This window comes from Chiloscyllium punctatum, chromosome 35, assembly GCF_047496795.1.
Source record: "Chiloscyllium punctatum isolate Juve2018m chromosome 35, sChiPun1.3, whole genome shotgun sequence".
NCBI lineage: Eukaryota > Metazoa > Chordata > Chondrichthyes > Orectolobiformes > Hemiscylliidae > Chiloscyllium > Chiloscyllium punctatum.
This window is the reverse complement of record NC_092773.1, coordinates 4,856,918-4,880,171: the sequence shown is the minus strand read 5'-3', so window position 1 is coordinate 4,880,171 and position 23,254 is coordinate 4,856,918. Positions and strand designations below refer to the sequence as shown.

Here is a 23,254-nt window from a genome sequence, read left to right as displayed (position 1 = left end):
CAGATGTTTGATTTGATAGAAGCATTGACCATCAATGGTTGATGTGAATATTATTGAGGTACAATGCACATGGATGCTTTACAATGAAGAACAAGTGTGAAGAAATCTGAAGCAACTTGAGTCCTAGTTCAGATTCTCATAAGGTTAACATGCAGGTTCAGTTGGCATTTAGAAAGGTAAATATGATGTTAGCATTAATTTCAAGAGGACAGGAATACAAGAGCAGAGATATACTGCTGATACTGTATAAAGCTCTAGTCCTGTATCAAATGGAGGGTATGTTGGTCTCAAAAGGGGGTGTCCAGAGGATGTTTACAAGAATGTACCCAGAATAAGAAGAGCTTGTCATATGCAGCGCAGTTGAGGACTCTGGCTCTGTATTTGATGCAGCTTAGATGAGGCAATCTCAACAGAATACAGAGTGGACATGGGGAAGATGTTTCCACCAGTAGGAGAGACTCTGACCTGAGGACACATCCTAAGAGTGAAGGGAAGACTCTTTACAACTGAGATGAGGGGAAGTTTCTTCAGCCAGAGGATGGTAAATTGATGGAACTCAGTTCCGCAGAAGGTTGTGGAGGTCAAGTCATCAAGTGTCTTGAAGATAGGTAGGTAGGTTTGAGAAAGTCTATAGCCTTAAAATTTGTCTTTTAACATTTAGACTAAAACATAATGCTGAATTATAGAACACATTTACTGCACAAGAAAATAGATAGGCAGGAAGGCTCAGAAAAAAGGGGGAAGCTCAAGGAATGCAAAAGCATCCTGTTATCACCTGGGCTCACCAAGTGATAACAGGATCTTGTAAGGCAATTAAGAACATTTGCCTTTGCATTGGTGAATCTGTGTCACATTCCATTCACAGCCGTTCCCTTGTGAAATTATGACAGTGTCTGATTCTGACCCTGAAACGAAACTCGGTACTATCAAAAACTTTGTAATTAATGGTTAGATGCTGCCAATTATAATGGATTCTTATTACCCCTTGCAAGCAGGGCAGACACAAAGAAAAAAAAAGTCTTTGCTGTTACAAAACCCTGACTTGAGAGTTCAAAATGAAACTAAAGAGAGAGAGACCATTTTAGTGCTGAGGCTGTTGAATCCAGTAGAAAATTAACTTTAGTGCTGATCTGCTTTGGATTTAATTTAATTGCATTTGAGACTTTTTGATGATTTTGAGTAGCCATTACTGGTTATGAAATGCAAACCAAGCTTTAATTTGCTGTTTTTACAGACCTTACAGACTGCCCCACTGTCAATTCTAATTAAACAGATCTTATGTCTTATTTGAATTTGAATCACAAACTTGAAAATAAGGCATGTTTAATTCAAGACTAATTATTCATTTAAATACAACCTTGCAGTAACATTTCAGCCTCAGGTACAGAATGATTCTGTGCTTAAGATAAAAAGCAGGAATCCCAGCTTAAAATTATTCTAAACCTAACATTGAAGAGATTCTGACACAATCTGTCAGGAAGCCATTTTATGGTCAAAAGTTTGTCCTCCTTGTTAAGAAGCCATTTTGTAAAACAACGATGTCAGACATGTGAGCTGTGCAAGGTTACCTTATGACATCTCTCACTTAATTTAGACTGGTACTTTTTTATAGGAATTTATCTCGTCGCAGACGCCTAACTTGGCTGGATTTCTTTTCCCACCTGATGGATAGCTTAAGGCCTGGAGGAGTAATCAGTCAAGCGCACACAGGCCTGTCAATTAAATTTTCTTCCTTACAAATTATTGTCTTTGACTGTTATCTGTCTAATTAAGAACATGCAATGTTTTTGTAAACTTTTGTATAAAGAAAGCCACTTTGTATCAGTACATCGGAGTAGCCTGCTGGGGCACTTGAAGAACTGGTATCCTAGTTATTAGAACCTAGTTATTTTGGCTTCTAGGTATTATGTTGTAACAGTGATGCTATTCGGGAATAAAGGGGATGACTAAATTAAACTAAACTGCATGTAAGAGGTTTTTATTCCAGACTTCCAAAAGAGTACAATCTCCTGGATGAACCAAGAGAGAGGCTTTACAGCCCTAAGTCCAGAAGGGATTCCCTTGGCCATCTCAAATCTGAACTTTAACAGGCTCTTGGTTCATGAGAGGATCAAAGGTTACAGGGAGAAGGCAGGAGAATGAAATTGAGAAGCATTAGCCATAATCGAATGGCGGAGCAGACTCGATTGACCAAATGGCCTAATTCTACTCTCTTATCTTATAGTCTTGGAGTTTGTTGGTAATCTGAATGTGTATTCTGGTCAACACAGCAAATAGGATGTAAAGACATTGTGAATATTAACCTAAAATTTGTTGAGATAGCCAAAATGTAGTTAAGTGTAGTTCAATTAAGTGAGAAGGAAAAACCATATGAGGTTGGGTGATGACTTACTAATTAGAAAGGTCACTGGTTCGGAGCCATTTGTGTTTTGATGAAGGAATGCATATGCGATTCCATCAAATATTGTTACTCAGCAATAATGGACGGAACCTTCACAGTAACTCTGGAAAGCTGAAGCTTTGTTGAAGACAGACAATGTGGATTATTTATCAGCTGAATTTGGGATTGACATGGAAATGGACTGTGTAAGTATCATCAAGCTGTTCGGTCACAAAAAGCGAACAGTGAGCATCAGCTCAATTTTACGTCAAAGTTCATTAAAAGAAGCAATTAGCTTCTTTTCAAGGAGACAGAAATCTGACTGAGTTAACCTGAAAAACGTGATGTTATATTTGCCAGTGGTCAAACTGATCGCTTGCTCGAGACCAGATAGTATCAAGAACGTAAATAAAGGTAAAGATGAAGTTGCTTTCGTCTGACCAGACCATAGAACTGGTCTCTCATTACAGAGAGACAACGAGTGGGGCTTAACCTGAGGGTCACCATGTCTCAGGGGAAGAGAGAGATTGAAAAGGAGAGTTCTTCCATGGTAACATTAGCTGGTTTCAGAAGTGAACCCATACTGTTGCCGTCACTGTGCATCACAAACAAGATATCCATCCAATTGAGTTAATCAACACCAAGAGTTTAAACGTGTAGTTTCTCCATTGGAAATTCTTTTCTTTGAAAAAACCCTTGCCTCACTGCAAAACTAGTCTGATTTAGTGGTGAGAATGGAAACAGGACAGGCTGATCACATAGAGTAATAGAGATGTACAGCATGGAAACAGGCACTTTTGGAATATTGCTTGCAATTCTGGTCTCCTTCCTATCGGAAAGATGTTGTGAAACTTGAAAGGGTTCAGAAAAGATATACAAGGATGTTGCCAGGGTTAGAGAGTTTGAGCTATAGGGAGAAGCTGAACAGGCTATGGCTGTTTTCCCTGGAACGTCGGAGGCTGAGGGGTGACCCTATAGAGGTTTATAAATCATGAGGGGCATGGATAAGATAAATAGACAAGGTCTTTTCCCTGGGGTCGGGGAGTCCAGAACTAGAGGGCATAGGTTTAGGGTGAGAGGGGAAAGATATAAAAGAGACCTATGGGGCAACTTTTTCACACAGAGGGTAGTATGTGTATGGAACGAGCTGCCAGAGGAAGTGGTGGAGGCTGGTACAGTTGCAACATTTAAGAGGCATTTGGATGGGTATATGAATAAGGAAGGGTTTGGAGGGATATAGGCCAGGTGCTGGTTGGTGGGACTAGATTTTCTGGTGTGATTTTGGAACAAGAATGAAAAGGTTCACTTGTGATTGCAAACATTGTATGGGTAATAAATTTGTAGTTTTTTTGTAGTGTACTGTGCTTTAAGAAAGAACGTTGGATATATTCCATTATTAGAACTGCACTGGATTATTGATATCCAGAGTAAACCTCATAGACCAGGGAAAGTGGGAATGAAAGCCACCAAGGTTGTGGTCTGGGTTGGGTAGCAAAACTGAGAAGTATTTTAGTCACTGTTATATTCATGGCACCCATTACTATCAAGGTCAGTACTAACTGACGACCCCTTCAGTGGGTGTTTTTGGTGAGCTCCTTTTTGAACTGCTGCAATCCAGATCTTGTCACTGCAGCCAGGACGTTGACCTAGTGACTCTGAAGATTGGTGATATGTTTTAGTTTAGGATGATATGGCTGAGTTTGTTAGGTGGGGGAGGTGAAGAGTTGGTGTGGGAATCTGCAAGCATTGGTGTTTTCATGCAGCTGCTGTTTTTGTTATTCTTGCTGGTAGAAATTGTGGGGCTACTCTCAACATAAATGATGAACTGAAGGCTGTGAAATTATGTTGAAGAAGGATTATAATGGTACAGCATTTGTCACCACCAGGTGAGTTTACTGTTGTCCTGACTGGAAAGAAACATCATTTATTGTTGAACACCAAAATAGAACCACTACTTGTGGCGTGCATCGACTTGTTCCAGCCTGGGATAGACGTTCAGTTTTAGAACAATCAGTTTAAAATGTTGTTCAGAGATGTTATTACATACTTTTGGAGTAGGTTGGACTTGAACTCAAACTTCCTGGTACTGGAGGAAGGGGTAAGTACACAAACATTTCACTACAGGAGGGCCCCTGGATCTGCTTGACCCTATTTTTCAAATCATATTATTACATACCTCTGGAACAGGTGGCACTTTACCCCAGGCCTCCTGATCATGGATAGGGACAATACCACTGTGACACAAGAATGCCCCCCTTTTTTGGTTTACAAACACTAACCATCACAAGTAAATCATCTGTATAAGCAAATGAATATCTCCTGGCAAAGCCCATGAGTCTGATTCTTTACAAAGGGCTTAGGTGATGAGTTCAAGCTTGGCAACCTGTTATTGAGGGAACTTGTACTCGATGAGCTCCATGAGGAGATTAATTAGTGATTTGCCACGACACTTGTAGAGGTTGTCACAGTTACACGGGCAACATTGATGAGGTCAGATCTGGATTGCTGATTTCAACAGAGTTAATCAGGAAATATTCTAGGCCTGAACAATGCAAGAACTTCCTTGTTGATTTTCAGGTAGAGTCATGCAGTCATAATGAGACAGTGATGGAGTCTGTTTGAACCTTTGAGTCTGAAGTAACTCTTTGTAGAATCATGTAACCCATTACCTTGTTCTTTTTCCATGGCTCTGTCATTTATTCATCACATGTGCCAGTCAGATTTCCTTTTGAAATGTTTGATCGGGTCCACTTTCACGACCCTCGGGGGCACTATGTTTCAGTCTTAGCCTCGTGATGAAAGTTGTTCCGATGTGCAACTATATCTCTTAAGTAAAACCTAAAACCTGTGCTTCCAGTCCTCACATGATCAGCAAATAATCTTCCTTTGTCTTTTGGCACAAAGAGGACATTGTGGTGGAAGGGACTGAAGTTAAATTATGGGATTGCATTTTCTCTCCTAAGCCTGAGACAGGGATTTACTGAGTGATGTAATATTTTTCCCTTTTTTCCGGTCCTTTATTCGAAAAGGCTGAGGCATGTTCCCAAACATTGTCAATCTTATAATTAAAGAATCGTAAAATCCTTTTAAGATTGATTCAAAGGTGGAACTTACAAACAAACCTTTTAAAAAGTGGGGGAGTTGCTTTCCAACTGATGCACTTTTGTGTTTGTGTTAAAGGTAATGTAAGGAATTCAAATGGCAATTGAGAAAAAGGTGCATGTAGTGAAGTGGTTTTGACCCTAAGACAGAGAAACAGAAGTAAGCTATTTGGCTCAGTGAGCCTGCTGTGCCATTCAGTGGGATCGTGGCTGATCCAACATTGCTAACGTTCACTTTTTTTACCCTTTCTTGCAACCCTTTGTTCCCCTATTTGTCAAGAATCTTTATCTCAGCCTTAAACACATACAAGAACTCTGACCCACAGCTCTCTGTGGCAAGGAGATGCAAAGTCACTCATCCCTGTGAGAGAAGAAATTCCATCTCATCTTCATCTTAAATTGGCACCCCTTTATTCTGAGATTGTACCTTCTGGTCCTCTCCCAGGAGAGGAAACATCCTCTCAACATTTACCCTGTTCAGCCCCTTTAAGAATCCTGTACGACTAAAAGAGATCATCTCTCATTCTTCTAAACTTCAGTGAGTAGACTCCCAACCTGCTTAACTTACAATCCCATGATACCAGGATCATCTTAGTGGATCCTCTGAACCACCTCCAATGATGAAGGGGACCAAAACTGTTTATTACAGATGTGGTCTCCCTAGCACCTTGTACAATGACAATAAGACTTCCCTACTCTAATACGCCAACCTTCTTGAAATAAGGGCCAACATTCCATTGTCCTTGCTAATTATCTGCTGCTCTTTTGTGCTAGCTTTATATGTTTCATGCACAAAATCTCGCCAAGTGCCTTTGTATTGGAGCTTTTAGCAGTTTCTCTCTATTTAAATAATATTCTGTTCTTTTGTTCTCCTTTCCAAAATGAGCCATTTTGCATTTTCTCACCTGGTACTCCATTTGCCAACTTTTTTGCCACTTACTTAATCGATCAAGATTTCTTGGTAAACTGCTTGTATCCGTCTCACAACCTGCCTTTCCACCTATTTTTGTGTCATCTGCACATTTGGCTCCAGTGCGTACACTCTCTTCCTCCAAGTTGTTGGGGGAGGTTTAATGGTGACATTTTCTGACCAGTAATGATGGTTACAGAGTTCCAGTGTTACAGTGGTGAACTCTCTGATAAGTATGGAGGAGTGTAGGGAATGAAAAGAATTTGACAGAACACTTTGGGTTGATGTGAGTGAGTCTACTTCTGACAACACTGGAAACTTGACAGCAGGCAGGACGAGATGGTCCACTTGAATGTCAACCCCTGGCATTTCATGTAGTAGCTGTGACCCCCTAAAGCTCGAATGTTAAGTGCAAATGAGGAGTGAGAACACAACCAGTACCACTGCAAGTTGTGCACCATTCTGATTTGAAACTACATTGCTGTTGTTCCATCAAATTATTGGAAATTTGTTAAAGTGCTGTTGGTGTACTTAGGCCATGTGGACTGCAGTGGTTTCAAGAAGCTGGTGTACAATAAGATGCACAACAAAAGCAGGCTCGTAACTGAAGAACAAATAAAAGGAAGAGGCTCCTTTAGTTTCCCTAACTTGTGCTCGGCCTGGTCTGCACTATTTTATAGTGTAGTGATTGGAACCAGGGCCAGGTGGATCTCATTGACCATTGTTATGAAGATGTGGGCGTGCTATGCCTTTAAGAGAGTAAACACCAAGTGTTCTCAAAAAGACACAATGTAACGTGTGCTCCAGCTATGACAAAAATGATTTGAATTTGGCCAATCAGTTTGAATTAGACCCTGAAAAAATACCAAATTCTAATCAAGTTTGAATTTGTATATTGATAGTCTTAAAAGCCAATGACACAATCTGATGCTTTGGGGTATAAGACCAGGGAAAATTGAACAGTTGGGAAGAGAACTGCCATCAGACCAACAGCTGTAGATTGCTAGTCAGAATTCTTTGAGAGATACCTATATAGAGAAGGAGTTTACATAGAGCAAAACCTCAAGACTAACCTGGAGAGCCAATCTACCAACAGAAGTAAAGAGAAGATTCGGCTGTTGGCTGGTTTTAAAATTTGAATTTTCCTGTAAGTCTTAATTGGGAGTTTTTATTGGACTAGTATTATAGAAGGGAAGGTAAAGATAGGTTAGAAAAAGTAGTTCTAAATAGTTGTGAGTTAGTTATTCTCTGTTATACTTTAAGAAATAACGTTGTTAATTTTTACTTTAAATAGGTCTTGGCCCCTCGAATTTTCTGCACGGATTACTGCACGGGATAAATCTTTTCTGTGTTTCTGATTTAAATTAAGCAGGACGGTTTACTATGGAGTGTTACTTGGAACACAATGAAATCCTTGATTGGAGTTGTTAACTTGGGCCAATCAAGAATCCCTGGCTCGGTGATGGGATACCTGCCTCTTTGGAGTTATTTCAGATGGGAACATGTGCAGGATGAGCTTTACTCTGTGTCTAATACTGTACTGTGCTAGCCTTGGAGGTGTTGACAAGGTAGTGTCGAGGAAGCTGTACTGTATCTAACCATGTGCTGTACCTGCCGAGGAACTGTTTGATATGGTCAGTTTAAACTGAGCTTTACATTGTGTCCCAACCCTGTGTTGTACCGACCATGAGAGTTTTTTTATGTGAACTGTGTTGAGTGAACCTTAATCTGCATTTTAAGGTTGTACTGCATCTAGCCTGGGAACTTTGAGCTTTATAGTTGGGAGAGTCTTTGAGATCCACGTATAGATCGACCAGAGCTCGATCACCCTGATCAATTGGACCCAACTGGGTGTTGACAAGTCGATGGCAGGGTGGTCTTTGGGCATTCATTTCTGGAGGTGTCAGGTGCATGTAGGTCAGGTGGTCCTTTCCAAATAAGGGTGTGAGGCACTCCATGTCTGGTAAACAACTTCATGTTAGTGATTGTCCTGGGGATGGCATTCAGGTCGATTCTGTTCCTTTCAAGTTCAAATCTATATTGTATGGTCTGCAGTTGCTGGGTCAGTTGTATACTGTCTATCTGTAGCTGCAACCTGTCAGGATTCTGCATCATGTTTATTCTAGGGTCTTTGAGCACTTTTGGCCGAGGCTTGTCTCAATCTCCCAGCATGCCTCATGTATTGTCCATTTTCAAATTCCATCATTTTAACCGGCCTGACCAGCCACAAGATATAGAGGAGAATTAGGCTGTTCGGCTCTTTGAGTCTGCTCCACCATTTGATCATGGCTGACGTACTCCTCACCCCTATTTTCCTGCCTTCTCCCCATATCCGGACAACCCATTCCCAATTAAAAATCTCTCCAACTCCTCCTTAAATTTACTCTCTGTCCCGGCATCGCAAATTTCACAGATTCACAACTGTTTCGGAGCAGCAGTTTCTCCTCAACTCCATTTCAAATTTGCTCCCCCTCATCCTAAGATTATGACATCTTGTCCTAGAATACCCCCCCCCCCCCCCCCCCCCCCAAGAGGAAACATTCACTGTATGTCTTTTTTATCCATACCTTTTATCATCTTTGGATATGAACATAGGAATTAAATTTAGTCAGTTTGCAGATGACCCCAAAATTGGAGGTATATGTGGTTATCTTAAAGAAGAACGGGATCTTGATTAGATGGACCAATGGGCTGAGGAGTGGCAGATGGAGTTTAATTCAGATCAATGTGAGGTGCTGCATTGGAAAAGCAAATCAGAACAAGACTTAATGGTAACATCCTAGGGAGTGTTGCTGAACAAAGAGAACTTTGAGTGCAGGTTCATAGTTCCTTGCAAGTAGAGTTGCAGGTAGATAAGAGAGTGAAGAAGGTGTTTTGTATGCTTATCTTTATTGGTAAGAGCATTGATTACAGGAGTTGGGAGGTCATGTTGCATCTGTATAGGACATTGGTTAGACCACTTTTGGAATATTGTGTGCAGCTCTGGTCTGTGAGTAGCCTGTCAGTCTGTAGTAGAATGACAGAGCTTGAATAGTGATGGGTGGCTGGGAGAGGAAAGAGTCCCACTAGTAGAGAGCACGTGGACAAGAGGTAGGTTTCTGGGCCTATCTGGATGTGTTGGGTTGGTAGATGAGGCCAGGAGGGTAGAGGAGTCCTGGTAGAGAGCACACCCTATTGAGCCAGCATTCCTAGCCGACCGGTAGGTACCAACTAGTAGTGGTGACCGGGAGGGTAGAGAAGTCCCACCAGTAGAGTGCACACCTCACTAGGAGGCTGCTACGGCCGTACGGATGGTGCTGGGACAGTATTATTGGAACACTTTACTGTTGGTGGTATCTGGGGGTACACAATCTGCTAAATGGCAGATCAAAGTTTTTCTGCAGATTCCCTTATTGAGAAATACAAGGCAGGCAGACAGACAATAGTTGACAGCAAGTGAAGAAAAGTAGTTGGGGATCCATCCCAGACATTAGCACAAGAGAGCGAGATGATAGATAAACAGAAACGGAATAAAACTAAAAAGGTAGGGGTACTGTTAGTGTTCCAATCAGCAGGCGTAATTGAACAAGTGAGTGTCTCCATGAGTAGGTGGAGAAAGGACCAGCAACAAGTCAAAGAGCTGGAGGATAGAATACAAAAGTAGGAGTAGGAATTCAGAAGGGTACACAAAAATTCAGACGTGGATTCGCTTCCTCCTTACGAGACCGTCCAGCAGGGACCAACTGCATCCTCTGTTGGGCGAACTATGCAAGAGTTATAGAGGAGGAATGGACTTACAGCCCAAAGCAAATTATAAACCCTTCACCCCTGGGGAGAGACAGCAAATTATGGCCTCTTTGGGCAAGTTACAGCTCCAGAGCACAAACATCAGATTCTGGGAAGAGCTGGAAAGTGTATGGGTAGGGCACCAACTACACCTGAGGGATGTACACCAGCTGATCCGGGCAGATGGGCCAGCAGACAAGTGGAGGCAGGTAGCTGGCAGACCTGATGCCACAGCAGCCCGAAACTTTAGGGGAGGACGGTGGACACATGCCATCGCGCTTACAGCTGAGATAGATGCCCAGCAGGCCCCCTTCACCGACTTTAAAGAGGAAATCCAGAGGGCGCCGAGAAATGCTCCCACGAACTGGAGCAAGATCCCAACCACGAAGCAACTTAAAGAGGAAGGAGCCTCTGAGTATGGGGAACGATTATTGAGGTGCTGTCAGGAATGCTCAGGGCAAGTGAACCCAGATCGGGGGACTGGACATTCATCCAAGCTTTTAGAGATGGACTCTCCAGTGCCCACCAAGCCATCCTGAAAATGGGAGTAATAATGTCCCAGGATTCTGATGATCTAGTTGAGCAGGCTAGTGGGGTGCAGGAGGCAGAAACTCCTGCAATAAAGGCAAGAGCTGACTAAGCAGTCTACCGGAATGGAGGCAAGAGTAGAATAAAACTATCCTGCCACAACTGTGGCCGACAGGGACACTAGGCTCAAGAATGTAAGGCCCCATGAGCCAGGGATAGAGGAGGGAACAATGTAAAATACTGCAGCCACTGCAACAGAATAGGACACGTAGAAGTAGTGTGCTGGGAAAAGCATGGGGCACCCCCAAACACCACTCGGAGCATTGCAGAACCGCTGGAGTCCTGAAGTCAGCAGAGCTGACAACCAGCTGTCCCCTTTCATGAGGATAAGAGAGAGGGGAGAATTTACATGCCCGCAGTAGTAGGAAGGAGGAAATGTGAAATGCTAGTAGACACAGGAGCAGCTGTATCCATCACAAACTTATCCTTACCCCACACAAGTAAAATGATTCTCTTAACCGGGGTAGGAGGGGATAACACACCAGCTTATCTAAGTCAAACTACCCTCGTAGAAATAAGCAATACATATTTCCCCATGAAATTCTATGTCTGCCAAAATAATGAGGGCACCATAATGGGCACTATAATGCTCTAATCAACTGTGCGAAAGGGAAATTGATTTGGCCCAGACAGGACGGTCAAAAGACCAAGATTGGGATACTTACAAGTCACCTTGAAACTATTAACGTGGCTACAGTCACCTCGAAAAGGGGGGATTCAGAGTCATCTGCACCTCCGTCCCTGGAGCATGGCAGAAACAAAATAAGATACAGATCTAGTTAACATAGACCCTATAAGGGTTCCCAGACCGGAGCATAAGCCCCACCGGCAATACCCAATAAAACCCGAAGCAAAAAAAGCAGTTGTGGAGATAGTGCAAGGACTAGTGAAACAGGGAATCCTGAAAGAAACCACAAGTACAACTAATTCCCCAACTTGGACAGGACCACATAAAGTCACACCCCAAATTGCATCCCATTGTAGCAGACCCCTCCACCATTTTAAGCGGCTTCTCCCCCGAACACAAGATATTTGCTCTTTTACACATAGCCAATGGGTTCTGGTCTCTCCTGTTACACTCTGAGTCCCAGAATAAATTTGCTTTTACAGTAAGGGACAGGCAGTACACCTAGACTTGCCGACCACAAGGGTTCCCCAACAGGCCCACTATTTTTCACGGGGTGATGAGCGACATTCTGAAGAGAATAGATTTAGCAGAGGGTAGCACTGCCCTCCAACATGTCGATGATATCCTAATTGCCTCAAAGTCCGAGTCAGGACACCAGGAAGCTTTATGTCTAGTATTATGGAATTAGCAACCGAAGGTTTAAAAGTTAGCCCTGCAAAGGCACAAATTGGCAAAACACAAGTCTTATACCAGGGACACTTTATATCTCAGAGGCTCAAAGAAATGCCCAACGACTGAAAGAAGGCAATCCAGCAGATGCCATGACCTGCCACGCAAATGCGAGGTCTTGCACTTTGGAGAAAAGAATATAGGCATGAACTATTTTCTAAACGGTGAGAAAATTCATAAAGCCAAAGTACAAAGGGATCTGGGAGTGCTAGTCCAGGATTCTCTAAAGGTTGACTTGCAAGTTAAGTCTGTGGTTTAAAAAGCAAATGTAATGTTGTCATTTATCTCAAGAGGGTTAAAATATAAAAGCAGTGTGTGCTATTGAGACTTTATAAAGCTCTAGTTAGGCTCCGTTTAGAATACTGTGTCCAATTTTGGGCCCCACACCGCAGGAAGGACATCTGGCATTGGAGCGTGTCCAGTGGAGAGTCACACTGATGATCCCTGGAATGGCAGGCCTAACATACGATGAACGGCTGAGGATCCTGGGATTGTATTCATTAGAGTTTAGAAGGTTATGGGGAGATCTATAGAAACTTACAAAATAATAAATAAAATGAAATGAGAATGTTATCATCATGGCATTGCTTGACCAGCCAGCAAGGGGTTGACTGAATGATTTTGGTAAGTGTTAGTGAAGGGCAGCAGAGGGTTTGCACAGACTCAAGTGGATAATATTCCAGTACACCCATAATTTGTACTCCGTAGTTAACAAAGTAAACAGCAATAGATCATGCAAAACTACATTTGCATTGTGCTGTGAAAATGAGAAAAAGCAGTCTTGAACACATTACAGGCTATTTGACCACAATCAACCCTTTTGTTTCAAGTTTGGACTTGTGATGCTGTCACTTCCTGGGCACTTACCTACTGTATACTATATTACAAGGTGGTGTGGGGACTGTAAAAATTGATAAAGCTACACGTTCTCAGGTCTGATATTTATGAATAGTTGCGGGTTTCAGATCAGTGATCTTTCGTATTCACTTTAGACTTGACCATATGAAATCAGGTCAGCTGTTTGCAGCAATCATCCAGTCATGAAACAATGTCTGATACATAGTATCACTGAGAATGTTGAACAACAGCTCTATTAGCCTTCTCAAGAGGCTATTGAAACCCCCTAAAGCTTTTTTGAAAAACCGAAAAGACTTTTCAAAAATGTCTCTGGAGTTCTCTCATTCCTCAGGTCAAATTAAGCAAAAAAAAAGTTGTTTATAAGGGGACCTTTATATCAATGTGCTAGAAAAATTGTACAAAAGTATTGAATGTAATAATGAGCATGTCTTATTAACTTGAGAGTTGAGTAATACTTTAACCACGTAGTTTTGTTATGTCTCTTCCCCTTCTGTCATTGTCTATATTCTACGGCAGCTGGAATATTAAGTTCTATTGAGAATCGCTTTACCATTTTTCATGTCCCTTCTTTGCTTGTTTAAACATGGAACTGGCTCAAGTCCATAAGAAATCTGATGTCTTCTGAAAGAAGTAGTTAGCGCTTGTTAAGTTGATATTGAAGTAATCACTATACTCTGAAGCCACTTGATATTGTAAATTGTCTGGAAAGAAAGCCCTTTTCTGTTGGTTATGATCCAGTGTGGACATCAGTTATTTTGCAGTGTCCTTATGTCCCCATTAAAGTTGACACACAAAGTATTGTTTCCATTAATTAATCACTGACAAACTGATTACATCTGTTTTTCTTCAGCTTTGGTTCTTTTGATTAAAGTCAAAGTGGGCTAGATTTTGGAGGAGCAGTACATTGAATGGTGTGCTCTTTACTTAGTTCTTTTAGCCGAGAAGTTGCTAGGATAAGGTTCGTAATTCAGTAAGGCATTTGATAAGGATCCCCATGGTCGGCTGATGGAGAAAGTAAAGTTACATGGGGTCCAGGGTGTACTGGCGAGATGGATAAAGCTGGGCAACAAGAGGCAGACTAGTAGTGGAAGGGAGTTTCTCAAAATGGAGAACTGTGACCAGTGGTGTTCCACAGGGATCCATGCTGGGACCACTGTTGTATACACAAATGATCTGGAGGAAGGTAAAGATGGCCTGATTAGTCAATTTGCAGTTGATGCTAAGATTGGTGGAGTAGCAGATAGTGAAGGGGATTGTCAGAGAATACAGCAGAATGTAGATAAATTGAAGAGTTTGTCAGAAAAATAGCAAATGGAGTTCAATCTGGGCAAACGCAAGGTGATAAGTTTTAGAAGAGCCAATTCAAGAGCAAACTATGTGGTAAATGGAAAAGCCCTAGGGAAGTTTGATGTACAGACAGGTGGTCAGGTCCATTGTTCCCTGAAGGTAGCAACGCAGATTAATAGAGTGGTCAGGGTATTGAGTACAAGAGTTGGCAGGTCATGTTTCAGGAGAAAGTGAGGACTATAGATGCTGGAGATCAAAGTTGACAGTGGGGTCCTGGAAAAGCACAGCAGATTAGGCAACATCCGAGGAGCAGGAGAATCAACATTTGAGGCATAAGCTCTTCATCAGGAATGACAGGTCATATTACAGTTGTATAGAACTTTGGTTCAGCCACATTTGGAATATTTCATACAGTTCTGGTCGCCACATTACCAAAAGGATGTGGATGCTTTGGAGAGGGTGCAAAGGAGGTTCACCAAGGTGTTTCCTGGTATGGAGGACGCTAGTCAAGAAGAGAGGTTGAGTAGAGTAGGATTATTTTGATGAGACTGAGATGGAAGGGGGACCTGATTGAGGTCTACAAAATCATGAGAGGTATAGACAGGGTGGAGAGCAAGAAGCTTTTTCCCAGAGTGGGGGCCTCCGTTATGAGCTGTCATGAGTTCAAGGTGAGAGGGGAAACGTTTAAGGGAGGTATGCTTGGAAAGTTCTTTATGCAGAGGGTGGTGGGCGCCTGGAACATGCTAGGTGGTAGAGGTGACCACAACTGTATCATTTATGATGTATCTGGACAGATACATGAATGGGCAGGGAGCAGAGGGATACAGATCCTTAGGAAATAGACAGCAGATTTAGATAGAGGATCTGGATTGCACAGGCTTGGAGGGCCAAAGGGCCTGTTCCTGTGCTGTAATTTTCTTTGATCTTTATGTTCTTTTGATAAGCACTCAAGTGAGAGCCAAAAGACAATTGGGAACTGCTCAACATCAGGATTAATAGTCTTATCATAAACCATGAAAATTATGAATTGTGAAGGAAATGAAGCAATGAAGAAGAACAAAGACAAATTGAAATAAAATGAGGGGGAATAAATGTGAGGGTGGGAGGTGAAGAGACAGTAAAAATTCCTAGTCTTTAAGTAGAACTCAGGGCATGGTTAGGAACATGGGACTGGGATATCAGAGCAATTACAGAAACATGGCTCAGGGATGGGCAGGACTGGCAGCTTAATGTTCCAGGATACAAATGCTACAGGAAAAGGATAGAAAGGGAGGCAAGAGAGGAGGGGGAGTGGTATTTTTGATAAGGGATAGCATTACAGCTGTGCTGAGGGAGGATATTCCCAGAAATACATCCAGGGAAGTTATTTGGGTGGAACTGAGAAATAAGAAAGGGATGATCACATTATTGTGATTGTATTGTAGACCCCCTAATAGTCAGAGGGAAATTGAGAAACAGACTTGTAAGGAGATCTCAGCTATCTGTAACTTTCCAAACATAGACTGCCATAGTGTTAAAGGTTTAGATGGAGAGGAATTTGTTAAGTGCGTCCAAGACAATTTTCTGATTTAGTATGTGGATACGAGAGAAGGTGCAAAGCTTGACCTACTCTTGGGAAATAAGGCTGGGCAGGTGATTGGGGTGTCAGTGGGGGAGCACTTTGGGGACAGCGACCATAATTTTATTAGATTTAAAATAGTGCTGCAAAAGGATAGACCAGATGCAAGAGTTGAAGTTCTAAATTGGAGAAAGGCCAATTTTGACGGTATTAGGCAAGAACTTTTGAAAGCTGATTGGGGGCAGATGTTCACGGGTAAAGGGACGGCTGGAAAATGGGAAGCCTTCAGCAATGAGATAACGAGAATCCAGAGAAAGTATATTCCAGTTAGGTATATTCCATCTATTTCGCTACTTTCTATATCTTTCATGTCCTTTTCCATGGTAAATACTGATGCAAAATACTCATTTAGTATCTCCCCCATTTTCTGTGGCTCCACACAAAGAGCCAGTTAGGGTGAAAGGGAAGGCTGGTAGGTATAAGGATTGCTGGATGACTAAAGAAATTGAGGGTTTGGTTAAGAAAAAGAAAGAAGCATATGTTAGGTATGGACAGGATAGATCGAGTGAATCCTTAGAGTATAAAGGAAGAGGAGTATACTTAAGAGGGAAATCAGGAGGACAAAACGAGGATATGAGATTGCTTTGGCAAATAGAGTTAAGGGGAGAGAATAGGGCCCCTCAAAGATCAGCAAGACGGTCTTTGTCTGGAGCCACAGAAAATGGGGGAGATACTAAATGAGTATTTTGCATCAGTATTTACCGTGGAAAAGGACATGGAAGATATAGAAAGTAGCGAAATAGATGGTGTAACCTTGCAAAATGTCCATATTACAGAGAAGGAAGTGCTGGGTGTCTTGAAATGCATAAAGGCGGATAAATCCCCAGGACCTGATCAGGTGTACCCTAGAACTCTGGGAAGCCAGAGAAGTGATTGCTGGGCCCCTCGCTGAGATATTTGTATCATCGATAGTCACAGGTGAGGTGCCGGAAGACTGGAGGTTGGCTAACGTTGTGCCACTGTTTAAGAAGGGTGGTAAGGACAAGCCAGGGAACTATAGACCAGTGAGCCTGACCTCGGTGGTGGGCAAGTTGTTGGAGGGAATCCTGAGGGACAGGATGTATATGTCTTTGGAAAGGCAAGGACTGATTAGGGATAGTCAACATGGCTTTGTGCGTGGGAAGTCATGTCTCACAAACTTGATTGAGTTTTTTGAAGAAGTAACAAAGAGGATTGATGAGGACAGAGGGGTAGATGTGATCTATATGGACTTCACTAAGGCGTTCGACAAGGTTCCCCATGGGACACTCGTTAGCAAGGTTAGATCTCACGGAATACAGGGTGAACTAGCCATTTGGATACAGAACTGGCTCAAAGGTAGAAGACAGAGGGTGGTGGTGGAAGGTTGTTTTTCAGACTGGAGGCCTGTGACCAGTGGAGTGCCACAAGGCTCGGTGCTGGGTCCACTACTTTTTGCCATGTATATAAATGATTTGGATGCGAGCATAAGAGGTACAGTTAGTAAGTTTGCAGATGACACCAAAATTGGAGGTGTAGTGGAGAGCAAAGAAGGTTACCTTACATTACAACAGGATCTGGTCCAGATGGGCCAATGGGCTGAGAAGTGGCAGATGGAGTTTAATTCAGATAAATGCAAGGTGCTGCATTTTGGGAAAGCAAATCTGAGCAGGACTTATACACTTCATGGTAAGGTCCTAGAGAGTGTTGCTGAACAAAGAGACCTTGGAGTGCAGGTTCATAGCTCCTTGAAAGTGGAGTCGCAGGTAGGTAGGATAGCGAAGAAGGCGTTTGGTATGCTTTCCTTTATTGGTCAGAGTATTGAGTACAGGAATTGGGAGGTCATATTGCGGCTGGACAGGACATTGGTTCAGTGTGCAATTCTGGTCTCCTTCCTATCGGAAAGATGTTGTGAAACTTGAAAAGGTTCAGAAAAGATTTACAAGGATGTTGCCAGGGCTGGAGGATTTAAGCTATGGGGAGAGGCTGAACAGGCTGTGTTGTTCTCCCTGGAGCATCTGAGGCTGAGGGGTGACCTTAAAGAGGTTTATAAAATCATGAAGGGCATGGATAGGATAAATAGACAAAGTCTTTTCCCTGTGGTGGGGGAGTCCAGAACTAGAGGGCATAGGTTTATGGTGAGAGGGGAAAGATATAAAAGGGATCTAAGGGACAATTCTTTCACACAGAGGGTGGTACGTGTATTGAATGAGCTGCCAGAGGAAGTGGTGGAGGCTGGTACAATTGCCACATTTAAAAGGCATTTGGATGGGTATATGAATAAGGAGGGTTTGGAGGGATACGGGTGGGTGCTAGCAGGTGGGACTAGGTTGGGTTGGGATATCTGGTCGGCATGGATGGGTTGGACCGAAGGGTCTGTTTCCATGCTGTACATCTCTATGACTCTGTGACTCTGTAATGCATGGCTTAGAAAGGGTGGATGCTGGGAATTTGTTTCTGTTAGACGGGGAGATTAGGACCCGTGGGCACTGCCTTAGAATTAAAGGAGGTCAATTTAGAATAGAATTGAGGAGACATTTTTTCAGCCAGTGAGTAGTGGACCATGTAGCATTACCTTGATCTCGCAAGGAATTAGGGGCTACGGGGAGTGTGCGGGTAAGTAAAGTTGAATTGCCCATCAGCCATAATTGAATGGGCCGAATGGCCTTACTTCCACTCCTATGTCTTATGGTCTTATGGGCCTGCCACTGTCAGGGGAGTCAGGAAGGTCTTCGGACTATTCGACTACAGTCGGAGCTTTATACCCAAGTTCGCAAAATTGGCTGAACCGATCCAAGGCAAACCCACCTTGGAACTGTAACCTGGGGGCCAGAACAGAAGGAGGTATACAGTCAGCTTAAAACTTCACTCCCGGGCTAGGGCTTCCAGATCCCAGAAAGGATTTTCCCATCCACTGTAATAATGAGGGAGGATTTTACTTTGCAGTGGTCACCTAAGACCACTTGGGTGGTAACAGGAGAAGGCTCGCAGGTTACTACTCAACTACAGAAGGGCCAGTAGTCACCAGGAGAGAGTGGTGGTGGAAGGGAGTGGGAAGAGATGTGACCAAGTACTGCCGCAGATGCATGGTTTGTGCACAACACAACCCAGGGAGACCCTTAAAAGTTCGGATGGGACACCATCCCAGACCAAGAGGACCCTCGGAACACCTTCAGATAGATTTTACACGGCCGCGACTCCCTTCCCATGGGAAGATGTACTGCCTGGTCATCATAGACCAATTCACTTGGTGGGTAGAGACATTCCCAACTAAATGTAGCATTGCGATCACTGTAGCCAGAATATTAGCGGAGGTGGTATCCCTGGGCAGGAGTATCTCTCCTGATTGACTCTGACCAAGGGACGCATTTTACAGGTAAGGTCATGAAGACTGTCTGCCAATTACTTGGCATCAGACAAAAATTTCACATTCCCTATCACCCCAAGAGCTCAGGGATGGTAGAAAGAATGAGTCGAATGCTTAAAAATACTTAGTGAAGGCTATGCAAACCTCAGAACATGGGCTGAAGTGCTGCCAGCCATACTAATGAGACTAAGAGCCACCACGAATCAGGCAACTGGGCTAACATCAGATGAATTAATGACCGGGCGAGCAATGCAATTTCTAGAGACAAATATCACAGATGGCACTGATGTGGGTCCATTCAAAGACAAAATTCAGCGATATGTGGTAGAATTAAGCTCCCAATTGAAAAGGATGTGGAAATCTATAATTGATAAACAGGACAAAAAGGACAAGGCAGGGGAACTCGAAATCTTCCCTGAGGTCCCAGCAGCAGGAAGCCGTGTCCTGGTGCAAGCACTGCCTGACAAACCAGGCTTTGCCCCAAAATGGAATGGGCCATATGACATGGTAATAAGTGGGGACCCCTGTGCCTGTATAGATATTAAAGGAAAAGGCACATGGAAACACTGCACCCATCTAAAACCGTTTGAAGACTCCTGTGACCAAATGAATGTCATTGACTATTCCCCAGGTGCAGACAGGAACGGCGGACAAGATGGTCATCCAGGGGCAGGGGGTAAGCAAAAACACAACAGAACAACCCACACAGGAACACGACTGCACCTCCTGACGAAAACAAAGACTTTGAGTGATAACTTTATTTAACTGCAAAAGTGTGTCCACCTGTATGTATTTTACTGTGTTTAAGTGTTGCGACTGTTGGGAGCATATCAGGATTGAAGATAACGTCTTATGTAAAACCCACCTAAGTTTGCGTGGGAACCGAACTGTCTGCTACCCATTGGCGCGATCAGTAGAGTCCCTATTTGTGGCCACCTCAGTGGGTTTATAAAATCATGAGTGACATGGGTAGGGTAAATAGACAAGGTCTTTCCCTGGGGTGAGGGAGTCCAGAACTAGAGGGCATAGGTTTAGGGTGAGAGGGGGAAGATTTAAAAGAGACCAAAACGGCAACTTTTTCATTCAGAGAGTGGTACGTGTGTGGAATGAGCTGCCAGAGGAAGTGGTGGAAGCTGGTAGAATTGCAACATTTAAAAGGTATCTGAAAGGGTGTATGAATAGGAAATGTTTGGAGGGATATGGGCTGGGTGCTGGCAGGTGGAACTAGATTGGGGTGGGATATATGGTCGGCATGGACGGGTTAGACCGAAGGGTCTGTTTCATGCTGTACATCTCTATGACTATGATTCTATGACCCCTCGCGAGCTGTGTACGTAGACACCTCGGGCGCACTGTGTAAGGGGCAGATAGGAAAATACAAATGGGGAATCCAGGGTAGATGTGTGCAGCTGGGCAGGACCACCTGCCCAGGGAAGGAAGACCCATTTAAAAGCCGGTAATTACCCAGTCTGTTTCACAGGGCAGGGATGGGGATATGCTTATGCCTTGGTTCCCAAAAATGACTCATGCGTCCAGACACAGTGCATTTATCAGCACTGTACAGGCACCAGTGGACAGTTGACCTGCACCTGCAGTGAGCAGGCAAGCTTGAATGTGACCGTAGGCAGACGATTCGTATGTGGTCAGTGCAATGGCACTCACATCAACTCTGCCACATGGACATACCCGTTTGATACTTACCAGCTTGGGGGTGTGGGGGGTGGTTGGGGGTGGCCACCTAGAGGATCAGAGGCAACATGGGTAGTCAGAAGGACAGGACAACGTATGCTATCGAGCGGCGAAGGTATTTGTTTTTCTTTTTAAGGGGATTTATGCGACAGACACCCCAGACCTCTCAAACCTGTTAGCAGTAGGGACAATTGCACACCTTAATGTACCGTGCCCCAGTGGGGGCCATGTTCAGAGAAGGATAGTGAACTGCTCCATCAGCCAGGAGTTCTGTGCTGACTGGCAGATCCCCACCACTTTGAGGTCATCATTAGAATACGGATCCTCGGGATCTCTGTCTTTGGTGGGGGGGGCGGTGCAGCAGTGCTGAAAACCTTGTATGTGGCCTGACTATCTTAGGCAATAATACTTCAAACGCTCTGGAAGCAATTAATACAGAATTGGCTGAACTCAGATTCTGCACACAGCAGACACGTTATGCTGTGGATTATCAATGAGCACAGCAAGGGGGAGTTTGGACAATTATTGATGACAATTGTATCACCCATGTTTTTGATGATTCTTCTAACATCACAGAAGCCTTCAAGACCAGCTGGATTTCTTTTGACAGGGAGCCCCAATTACAGACAGCTGGCTAAATTGGTTGATAGGTAAATCTTGGGGATCCTATTTGGCACACAGGATAGTTCTCCTCATTGCACTCATGGTGGTATTCTGTGTGGGTCTCGAGTGTTTAAAACTCTGCTGTAAGGCGCTACTGACGAGAACTGTGCTTGCAGCGAGTGTCACCAGGAAAAGCCCCCAACAAAATTGGCAGTCCATGATACCCCACGGGAGGAGAAGCTCCTAGAGATGACCTATCTCCACATGTAAATTGGGTGGTCTGTGGGAGATCTCTGAAGTCGCCTCCTTGACCACAAAGGAGGGAGTGAAGTGGGAGATGGCATGGGGCAGGGTGACACTAGGCACACAGACACACATGATGGCTGTTGAGCCATAAGTTGGCCACTTGCCACACAAGATGGCCGCCGGACCACAATTTGGAGAGAGACAGCAGAGCAAACACAGACACTGCCTGGGGCCACCAGGATGCCAGCACAATTCACTCACAACCCAGTTGATTAGTTTAAGGCGGGTGGGGGAGCAAATACACATGAGTAGCATATGCTGCCCGCCAAAGTGTCTGGGTCCAGCCAACACCTCTTAAAGAAATGCTAACTGTTTGATATGGACTCAATACAAAGTGCTAATACCTCGGGCTGCAGTAATCGTCTATTTCAGGAAGAGCGATTAGCGCCCATTACTACAATGTCTGCGCTGGAACTGACAATGACTGCACCGAAACTATCAACGATTCTGCAATGTTTACAATAAACAAACTATGTTACAAAGACAATAACCTTATCACTGACCTATTATATTACAAAATGTATAAATGTATCTTGACATGTGCTCCAGGTGGAGAGAGGACTCGCGGCTGGCCACTGTGCTTATGGTGTCTCTCTCTCTCTCTCTCTCTCTCTCTCTCTATCTCTCTCTCTCTCTCTCCCCAGAGTTCCGGTATTTCCTTGTACAATAAACTCTGTCATTGAAACCCAACTCTGACTCCGAGACTGGTGATTTTCCCCACAACAAAATCATCGTGTCAAACGTCACAGAAACAAGCTCTTTGGCCCAACTCATCCATGCTGACCAGGTTTCCTCAACTGAACTGGTCCCATTTGCCTGCATTCCATTCATATCCCTCTAAACCTTTCTGAACCACATTAAAAATCACACAACACCAGGTTATAGTCCAACAGGTTTATTTGGGAGCACTAGCTTTCCGGAATTACCTTGTATGTGGCCTGACTATCTTAGGCAATGATACCATCGTCAGATAGCTGTCACAGGAACCTCCAAATCATTTCTGAACCATGTACCTGTCCAAATGTCTTCTAAATGTTGTAATTGTACTTGCCTCTGCCAGTTCTTCTCACAGCTTGTTCCATATGTGCATCACCCTCTGTGTGAAAAAGTTGCACTTCAGGTTTCTTTTAAATCTTTCCCTTCTTAGCTTAAACCTGTGCCCTCTAATTTTGGGAAAGTGATCTTTGCAATTCACCTTATCTATGCCCCTCATGATTTTATAAACCTCTATAAGATTTCCCCTTAACCTCTGAAATGTTTGGGGACAGTCAAGGGAGCTTTACTTTCAGTTTACAAGGGTAGAGGGAGCGTTACTCTATCAAACTCTGTGGTATACCTGTGTTGGGAGTGTTTGATGTGGGGCAAGATAAAGGAGGCTTTAATCTACCTCATCAGTGTTTGTCTTGTCATATTTTACTTGGCTTTCAAATGCTGTTCATTGTAGATGAAGAGAATGTTTATCAAGTT

The 23,254-nt window shown here is 43.4% G+C and overlaps 1 protein-coding gene and 1 pseudogene across 1 annotated transcript in view; both read left to right on the top strand.

Annotated features, from left to right (window-relative positions):
- kansl3 (KAT8 regulatory NSL complex subunit 3) overlaps window positions 1–1,961 on the top strand; it is an 87,285-nt gene extending 85,324 nt beyond the window's left edge. Inside the window, exon 24 of the mRNA XM_072553824.1 lies at window positions 1,613–1,961. The gene's annotated coding sequence lies outside the window, so the exon portion shown is untranslated. The remainder of the gene's footprint in view (window positions 1–1,612) is intronic.
- LOC140459583 (neuropeptide Y receptor type 1 pseudogene) overlaps window positions 1,639–23,254 on the top strand; it is a 57,346-nt pseudogene continuing 35,730 nt past the window's right edge.